We start from the raw sequence: 10,442 nt of genomic DNA, 5'->3' as shown, positions 1-10,442 counted from the left end.
ATGCCGCCTATCAGTGCCCATCAATGCTGCCTATCAGTGCCCATCAGCGCTGCCTAACAGTGCCACTTATCAGTTCCCATCAATGCCGACTATGGGTCGTATGAGAGACACTCTCAGCTCAGAGCCCTGCAGCAAGCAACCCTGCTGGGGCCCTCCACAGTGGCGAAACGCTGACGCCTTATCCCTCCTTTATTGCTCTTACCCACTCGATGACCCGTCCCGGAACCTGGCAACAGGGATGTCTTACTCCAAACTGGGACGCTCAGACAGAGCAGAGCGTTGCTTGGTGTAACGTCAAGGTGAGCAGAAGCTTGCTCACTGTGGAGCTGGAAGAGAGGGGCCTGGGGGCAGCAGAGGAAAGCTGGATAGGAAGGGTGACAAGGAGGTAACATATAGAGGAATCGATCCTCCTGCCTCTTGCAGCTGCTGAGTGCCTGCCAGAGGGAAAGGAGAATCGGGCATTCAGCGACTGCAGGAGGAGGGCATCAGTTCCACTTTATGCCACCTTTCCTATCCAGCTGTGCAAGGGGGCCTCACGGCCCCCTGGAGCATGGGGCCGGGTCGCAAGTGTGACCCTTGCGACTCCTGTAGCTATGCCCCTGGGTACCAAATACTTAATTATTGATGCTTCTTTGTGGGGATAAACTTAAAGAGAAGATCCGCCCCCTCCCCACTCCAAAACGTAAAAGTCAGCAGCTACAAATACTGTAGCTGCTGACTTTTACTATTAGGGCACTTACCTGTCCAGGCATCCAGCAGTGTCCTCACCTGAGCCGATTCTTGAATAGACTCTTGGTGCTGGAGCCGCCATCTCGGCTAAGGGGAACCTTGCCATTTCACAGCTGGTTTTCTACTGCACATACAGGGGCCAGCTGTGGGGGGAAGGAGAAGGGGGCCAAACTTCCAGCTCACTTTGCCAAAGCGAACTCAGCTGAAATTGGGATTGGGTTAGACATGTGCAGTTCACTTCGTTCCGAATGAATTTTTTTACGAATTTCAACAAATTTGTTAATTCGGAATTATCCGAATAAATGAAAACACATTTAACACATTTTTCTGACTATTCGTAAATTCGCAAATTCGTAAACTCAGAAAGCCGAAAACCCCAAAATCTCAAATAATAACTAACTAATAATAACTTAACTATTTGGCTGTTAGTGAATGTAACAAATACAAATGTATCCAAAGTTACGAATTATCCAAAATAACGAATGCCATATCTAAACGAATGGAACGTAATAAATTAACAATAATAAATAACAAAAATAATAATAAAAACATTATATTATTATTATTTATTATTAATTCTTTCCATTTGTTTATTTCGTTATTTCGGATAATTTGTAACTTTGGATAAATTCGTATTCGTTATGTTCACTAACAACCAAATTTGAAAAGAAATTCCAATACCTATAATTTAATAGTTTGTTGTTATTAGTTAGTTATTTAGTTATTCTTTCGGATTTTTGGATTTTCTTTCTTATTTTCAGATTTGAAAATTTTTGAACTTATGAATTTACGAATTTTCTGAAAAAACGCATGAAACAAAAATGAACACATTTTTCGTCAGTGCACATGTCTAGAGGGGGGTACCTGTCAAATGTGGCAGCGGCGGGGGGAAGGAGGCAAGCTCCACTTTAAGCTATAACAAGGTATGGACAGCCAGAGCTCTGTATAACATTACAATGGTGAGGGAGGAGAATTTAAAGTCATCTCTGGATGTTGCACAGAATGTTGCAGGACTGTAAATACAACTTATTTCCGTAAAAAAGTAACTGGTAAAGAAAAACAGTCTGGTGTGAATTACTTGAGGGAAGAGGAAATTAATGTGTGTTTTAACAGTTTATTGAAGAACCGGAGAATGTAGTGTACAAGTACAGTTAATCCTTCAGGTTATGAAGCGAGGAGTGTTAAGAAATAGGGAAGGGAACAGTGGTGGCCGGTGACAGAGATTCTGTAGGTAGGGTTAGCCTAGCACTTGGCGCACCCGATTGGGCAGCTGGGTAGCTAAATTCGGACCCTCTGCAGAACAAACCCTTTCTAGGGACTGGGCCTGGAACCACAAGTGTGCAAGGCCTTGCATAATAAGTGCAGTGATTGTCCTTTTTACCTTCAGGGCTGGACACATGTAAGGAATAGAGTGTGTTGTGAAGAGTTGGTCGAGGATAATCAGCACCCAGTGCTATTTTCTTTCAGAATGTCTCTGTGGTCATTGTTGTCACAGGTGTCACTGGCAAGTGTAAAATACGTTGTGAGGCCTCAGCCTGTTGGATCTGCCCACCACACAAATGAGGATGTGGACTGCTTGAACTGCTGCGAATGGTAGGAGGAACTGAGGACTATAGGAGAGATAGTTAAATACAGGCTAAGCTTGCTTAGTGAACTGAGCAGAGGAACCAAAGGTCCCAGAACAGTTTTGAGGAGAGGAAAAGAAGGATGTTGGTTCCCAGATTGAGAGAGATGCAAGGAGGACATTAAGTACATAGTGGCCCGGATTCAGACACATTGGCGCATATTTACGCCGGCGTATCGCATCTTATTTACGCTACGCCGGACCAGCGCGGAGAGGCATGTACTGTATTCAGAAAGATATTACTCACCAAGATGCACCAGTGGAACGTATTTTCGACGGCGTAAGGTGGCGTAAGTGTAAGTTGGCGTCACCCCATGCAAATGATGGTCTGACCGTGTCGCAGAGAGATACGTCGGGCGTATCTTAAACGGCGCATTCGCTGAGACAACGACGGATTGTCTGCCCCCATCTGCGCATGTGCACAACTGCGCTCAGCGTAACCCCTAAGATACGCCGGCCCACTGCCTACGCCCAGTGCATAAATACGCCCAGACATGCGCCCGTCAAGTGCAAAAGTACACAAGCATTTTTGGGTGCTAGTACTTTTTGTTTGGAAATATGTCTGCACCAGGTACTCCGACGGACCGCAGAATGACCAACTTCAGCCCTGAGGAGAAGGCTATGATTATTGATGGCCTCTCCCAATACGGCGTCCGCCTCTATGGGCCACAGAGTGGCACCACTGGCAAGGACGACAAAACCTGCATATAGGTGAATGCCCTCGGAGTGGCGGCTAGGGAGCCAAAACATATTAGGAAAAAAATCAATGATCTGCGGAGACTGGTCAAGGAGAAGCTTGTGGCGATGAGGAGGCATGCCACTGGCACAGGAGGAGGACCAGTCGCTAACATCTCCCTGAAGGCAGATGAGATGATCGTTGCCAGGTGCCTGGATAGGCAGCTGGTGGAGGGCCTGGAGGGCTTTGATTCTGGGGAACAGCCCTTGAGGACAGGTAAGTGTGTTTTATCTTCTTTCTGGTGTGTAGCATGTGTGGGGGGGGCAAGGGAACATGTGACAAGTGTGTGGGTCCACCAACATGTGAATGTTTTGTGTTATCCACAGATGTGCAGGACTGAGCTGGGCCGTCATCGGCTGATGTGCGACCCACGCCATCCGTGGTGGAGAGTGACCCCTCCTCACCTGTTGAGGAAGTGGAGGAGGAGCACGTCGGGATAGAGGAGGATGCAGTCTATCTTGTGGAGGAGACCCCCATACCTGGTCCCTCCCAAACATCCTCCCCCATCAGGGATAGCCCCTCAAGGGCCACCATGCCCATCAGGGATACCCCCTCAAGGGCCACCATGCCCATCAGGGATACCCCCTCAAGGGCCACCATGCCCATCAGGGATACCCCCTCAAGGGCCATCCCCTCCAGCCAGCCCCAAGCCTCTCCTGCCCCTAGGAAGGCTACCAGAAAAACCAGGGGTGATCCTGAGGAATTTGAGGATCATCTGGCGAGGGACCAGACCAGGCAGACCCGCCACATGGGTTCCCTAGCGGGTGATCTGCACCGAGTTGCAGAGAGCCTGGCCTCCTCGGCCGAGAGCCAGGCTGCCTGCACTGTCGCTGTGCAGGAGGCCCTCACCCAGCAGGCTGGCCAGAATACCACCATCAACGAGAGCCTGCAGGATGTTGTTGGCAACGGCGCAGCCCTTCTGTCCTGTATGGTGGACCTGCAGGCCACTACATCTGGCCTTGTGACTGAGGTCCGGAGCCTGGCAGCTGCTGTCCATGAGGAGGGGAGGCAGACAAGACGCCACCTGCGCAGCAACACCACCCGCCGGCTGCGGATGCAGGCAGCCACCAATATCTACCTCCACCGGATAGCCGTGGCATTGGAAGGCAGTCAGGCAGCCAGGGAGAGACCGGGGGATGTTCCACCACCAGACGCCCCACCCCCCCACCTGAGGCTCTCCCCAGGCAACTGCGCCCCAGGAGCCTAGGCACCAGACGGAGCCCACGACAGGGCTGATGATTTTTTTTGTGATTTTATTTTTTTACTCAAGTGCTGAGTTTTATGATTGATATTTAGACTCAGGTGATGAGTGTTTTTATTATTTACACTCAGATTATGAGTTTTATTTTTTTTGGAATTCCTGCACACGGGGAGTAGTGCAGACTATAGTGTGACTAGTGCGTGAATGTGGGGGGGTGACACTCCTGCCGGCAAAGGGGTGTCACCCTTGGTCGTTGGGGAGAAATTATCCCCACGACCCGTGTGAATGGTGTATGAATGGTCAGCAACATAATTGGAGCCTTGTCGTGATGTTGCTGCTCACAAGTCAAGATTGGTGGACTTGGGCTAATCCAACATGATGAGGATGTGGGGTGTGTGTGCTAGGGACCACACTGGTGTGCATGCGTGCATTCTCCTTGTGCCATGATGAATGTGTGTGTTTAACTTGTAAAGAAGCCTACCATGAGGCATCTCCTGACTGCTGATCCCTCAGCAGATGGGGTACCTTCGGGCAGGGGGGGGACTGTGTGGTTGGGGGGTCAGGTCATCACGTAGGTCAATCTCCAGGCCCTTTCTCATGGCGTAGTTGTGCAGAATGCAACATGCACCGATGATCTGGCACAAGAAGTTTGGGGAATACAACAGGGTCCCCCCGAAATTATCCAGGCATCAGAAACGGGACTTCAGGAGGACAAATGTGCATTCCATCACTCCACGGGTACGTGCGTGTGCAGCATTGTATCTTCTCTCTCCTCTGGTTTGGGGATTCCGGAATGGAGTCATGAGATGGGGCCCAAGTGCATATGCCGCGTCACCTGGAAGGGAAAAGACAGGAGGATGTTAGTCATGCATGTACCCCTCGTGATGTCTGCATCATGGGGTCGGACAGTCTTGCCTGACACCCATGTCACTCACCAACCAGCCAGCTGTTCCCGTACACGTTCTGTTCGAATTCTGTTGGGATGGTGCTTTGACGGTATATGAAGCTGTCGTGGCTGGCCCCTGGGTGTTTGGCACGGACCTGCCATATGAGGCATTGGGCATCGGCTATCACCTGTACGTTGATGGAATGCCAATGCTTACGATTGCAGTATATGTGCTCTGTGTCACAGGAGGGCCGTAGTGCCACATGGGTGCAATCAAGGGCCTCCACGGTGCGTGGGAATCCTGCAATTCTGTAGAAATCTGCCATTGCCTTCTGCCGCAGATGCTTCTGGGTGGGTTTGATGAAGTGGTGGGACATGCATCTAAGGATTGCGGGGACAACCTGGTGCACACATCTGCTCATGGTGGATTGTGACAAACCAGCCATGACTCCACTTGTTCTTTGAAAAGATCCACTTGCAAGGAAATGCAGTGTTGCCAGTACCTTGACCAGTGGCTGCACTGCATGTATGTGGCGTGTCTTGCTGGTGATGTCATCATGCAGGGTTCTGGCTAATTCCAGGATGGCATCAGGGCTGAATCTGAAGATGCGATACACCTCTGATTCACCCATGCCAAAGACGTCAATGTGCGTTCGGTATATCCTCTCCCGTGCCCTCCTACGTGCCCGTCGACGCAGTAGTGCTATGACCACGACTGCCCCTGGCATGTTGGCATACAGATGTGTTGTCCTGCAAGTGTTGTTGCTCAGCTCATCTGTAACGGTGCTGCTGTAGCTGCTCTCCAGCTGATCTGTGCAAGTCTGGTGCAAAGTTACCCCTGCTTTATGAGGGGTAACTTTCCGCCGGACTTTCCACTTACGCGCACCGCGCGTAGCCTGCGCCGGCCAAACGTACGTTTCTGAATCGGCGGATCTCCCTCATTTGCATATTTGAATACAAAATCCATGGGAGCGGCAGATCCGTCCAGCGTAAATATGCGCCTACGCCGCGCCGGCGTAGAAAAGTTACGCCGGTAGGAAGAAGCCTATTTTGAGGCGTATCTGGTTCTGTGGGTACGGCGCATTGATACAACGGCGCACATTTACACTTACGCCGCGCATCTCAAGATACGCCGGCATAAGTGCTATCTGAATCCGGGCCAGTGTGTCTTCAGCCCAGGTGGGTCAGAGTGCGTAGTGCTATTTGCAGAGTAATGGGCACAGGAAATGGGGACTCGGGAAACACATGCATTCCTCCAGGGAAAGCTGCATGGAATTTCTCTGGGTGGGTTTTCTGATGGTGACAACATTGGACCATTCATGTGTAATGTGTATAATATTTTAACCTCTCAAGTTGAGAAAAAGTACAAAGGGGTTAGGGTTGTACCATCATCCTAGTATCGAAGATAAAGTTGATGGGTTCAGGGAATCCCCAAAAAACCCTGAAAGCCGACAGGCAATGAGTGGGCGGGGAGGACTATACCGGTACAAGGTGAAGTGTTTATACTCAACTAGAGTGATGCAAAAGGGTAGTTTTTTTGAAAAAAAATCATAATCATATGTGTTTCTTGTTAATGAACTTTTTCCTTTGTACTCCATCTTGTAGATCGTCTCCTGACGAAGCGATTAATAAATTGCGAAACTAGTCGAGACCCGAGACTGTTTGTCTCATGGCGCTTTTGGTCCACCCGTACCCCCTCCTCCTTTCTGAAGGGATTGCACATCTGGTGACCTAATCGCTGTATATGTACTGTATTTTAAATGTATTGTTTGTTCTTTTAAAAAAATCTCTTTTTATTATACTATGTGAATACATTTTCAAAAAAACTACCCTTTTGCATCACTCTAGTTGAGTATAAACACTTCACCTTGTACCGGTATAGTCCTCCCCGCCCACTCATTGCCTGTCGGCTTTCAGGGTTTTTTGGGGATTCCCTGAACCCGTCAACTTTATCCATGTGTAATGTGTGTTATCATGGCCACTTCTATTCTCTATTGGAAGCTTGTGTGACACAGTAACAAAATTATGCTTATTTGGGAGATAGAGTGTTGTCACACTTTAACCGGAAGTGCCTACACTAGGACTTTCATGCCCAAATTACACATTTATAAATACTGAAAATTACTGTTGAAATAACATTAACATGTTAAGGTCTATATGAGATTTTAACAATTAAGTTTACAAATACTTCCATACAAATCTGTCCACGTGCCCCATGAGCACAGTTATGGTTGTGAAAGTATTCAATGCCTTTTTTATAGCAATCGAGGTCTGGGCTTAGGTCCAACAAATATCATTATGCATACTGGCATACACAGTTTTTTAGCCTGCTGTGGGTAAAATTAAAGCATATCTAAGCCCTAAAAAATATAATATAGTGAAGATTACCAGTCCTAAAATGTGATGACTGCATTTGTTTTTCCCTTTTATTTTCAGCTGATAATGTTGTGAAGAACACACTTCTTGTCCCTTCATGTCTACACTAACTTCTTAACTGGAAGAATTACCCCCTGCTTGTTTGAGCATGGTAGTGTTGCTAACCTACCAGATTGAAATTTACTGACACGACACCCAAAATTTACTGGCACAACCAAGTTTTTACTGGCATTTCCCAAATTTCCCAAATTACAGTTTTAAGTGCAAATGTCAGTATTTAGACTAAAAACACGTAATAATATGCAATTAGCAATATGATTTGAGGTGGATATTAAGGCAAAAATCATATTTCATGTTTTAGTTTCAAAATAGTAAGCAAGTAGCTCAGGGACAGACAAAAGAATGAGAATGGCTAGGCACACACGCATGAAATTGACTCTCAGGCCTTGTACACACGGCCAGACATGTCCGATGAAAACGGTCCGCGGACCGTTTTCATCGGACATGTCTGCTGGGAGTATTTGGTCTGATGGTTGTACACACCATCAGACCAAAATCCCCCCGGACAGAGAATGCGGTGACGTATACGACACCGACGTTCTCTGATGCGGAAGTTCAATGCTTCCACGCATGCGTCAAATCAATTCGACGCATGCGCGGGATTTCGGGCCGCTGGTTATACGTCATAACCAACGGACATGTCCGATGAGTCATACTGACCATTGGACATGTCCGACGGACATGGTTCCAGCGGACAAGTTTCTTAGCATGCTAAGAAACTTTCGTCCGCTGGAAACCTGTCCGCTCGGCCAGGAATCCGGTCCGGTAGGCCCTACACACGGTCGGACATGTCCGCGGACCAGTTTCAGCAGACATGTTCGGTCGTGTGTACGAGGCCTCACAGTGACACTGACAGCAGCACAATTGATGATGACACCTCACCGACACGACACATCCCCTCCTGAGTCACAGTGACAGTCTCTCTTCATGCCAGGTGGTCCCTTCGGTCCACTTCAGTCCAAACAGCAGTGACAGTCCCGCTCTCGGCTTACCTTGCTCCCATACCGCAGACCCGTACACGAGGCTCCAGCCTCTCCCCTTGGCCCCCTTGCATTACACAACGTGCTTAGGCATTGCCTCCACCAGACCGCTCCCCCACCGGCACCACCCAAACACACTGTAGCATGCAATCAGATGGTCTTGGCTGGCTCCGAACCAGAACTGTACATGTGCGATGCTGAGCTGAGATCCAACCATATTTTTAACTGGCAATCCTTTCCTTTTACTGGCATTAACTGGCAGGAGAAAAATGCCAGTATTTTTACAGGCTGCCAGTAAAAATACTGGCAGTTGGCAACACTGGCGCATGGACAACTTAGCCCCCACAGTGAGGACCCAGGGGTTGTGGTGGGGAGGTTATACGGTATTTTATTTAGTATGGCTAGTCAATTCATATACATTTTATTCACAGACATTCACTACTCATTATAAGGCAAGAATTGTATTCTGAACTATTCATGATCAGTGGCGTCTCCAGCTTTCATATTTAGGGGGGGCACATGGGGGGACAGGGACAAAAGTAGGGGGGCCAACTATAAAATGCAATTATATTATGTATCCTGGGGCCCTTTACTATGATCCCACTATGGGCCCTTTCACATGTTCTGCAGTGAGCTCCCTTCCTACTATACTGGGGCCCCCCAGGGTGGCAGAAGACAAAAGATATGTCACCAGCACACCAAGAAAATATAAGGGTTCAAAGCAGTGGGAGAACTATCAGGGTTGCAAAGGTTGTCTTGCCACCGGGCCCTGGTGTTCTGCCACAGTGGGGATCCCCAGCTGTCCTGTCCCTGCTATTTACAGAGCTGGTCTGGCGTCTGTCTCCTTGGCAGCGGCGGCAGTCTATTAGGATCTAGTGCTGGTGACCTTATGGGTGCATGCAGGGGAAGGCTGGCACTATTGGTTATAGAGAGCCGAGCCCCCAGCTGGTCACCTAGCAGCAGTAATGCTGTATAACCATCTCTGTTGACATGCTGATCGGCATGTGATCCAAGTGATGCTCCCAGTCAGATCTAATAAACAGAGTATTTATTAGCATCAAGAGTACAACCACATAAATATAATCAACCGTATGATCAGCAGCCATGTGGGCTCTATGCCTGTAAAGTGTGGGCTTTGATCAATAAAATCACTGATATTTATGACTAGGATTTGACTAAGAGCATCACCTGGATTGCATCCCGATCAGCATGTCAGAGAAGGGTCCACTGCTGCTAAGCAACCTGCAGGGAGCTCAACTGTCTACAACCAATAGAGATGGGCTCGGGTGTGTTTGAAATCCCACATGCCCAATCCCGCCAGGAAGCCGACACTCCACAGTGCTAATCAATGTATGGGCTGCCTAAGAGCTAAGACGAGCCATAGACAGTTTAAATCTCAGCTGGTTCAGTAGAAACTGGCTGAGATTTGAACGATTAATGAGCAGATTCTCTTATAATTATCACTAGTGGTTGCTGTATAGCCACTGGTGATAATCACTGTTTGTCGGGAGAATATAATTGTATAATTGCTGGGCAGGAGGGATATTCTCCTGTCACCACTGTCTGTTGATGGGGGAATCATGCAAGTTTCTTTCCTGCAATCTGTGGATGCAGGAAAGAAATGTGCACCGTATATTATCTGCCTAACTGAAAGTGAAAGTAAATTGTGAGTGTTTTGAAAGAACCGGAGAGGGGGAGGGAGACAGATCGGGGGGACAGAAGGGATGGAGATAATGTAGTTCAGTGATTACAGTGTACTGCAGTCTGCAGTGCACACACTTAAACACGGCCCAGGCTAGAATATCTGGTTGTGTGAGCGCTCGCATTATGCAGTGTCGGCGAGCACAGGG

Source organism: Rana temporaria, chromosome 1 (assembly GCF_905171775.1).
Source record: "Rana temporaria chromosome 1, aRanTem1.1, whole genome shotgun sequence".
Lineage (NCBI taxonomy): Eukaryota > Metazoa > Chordata > Amphibia > Anura > Ranidae > Rana > Rana temporaria.
This window is presented reverse-complemented; position numbering follows the sequence as displayed.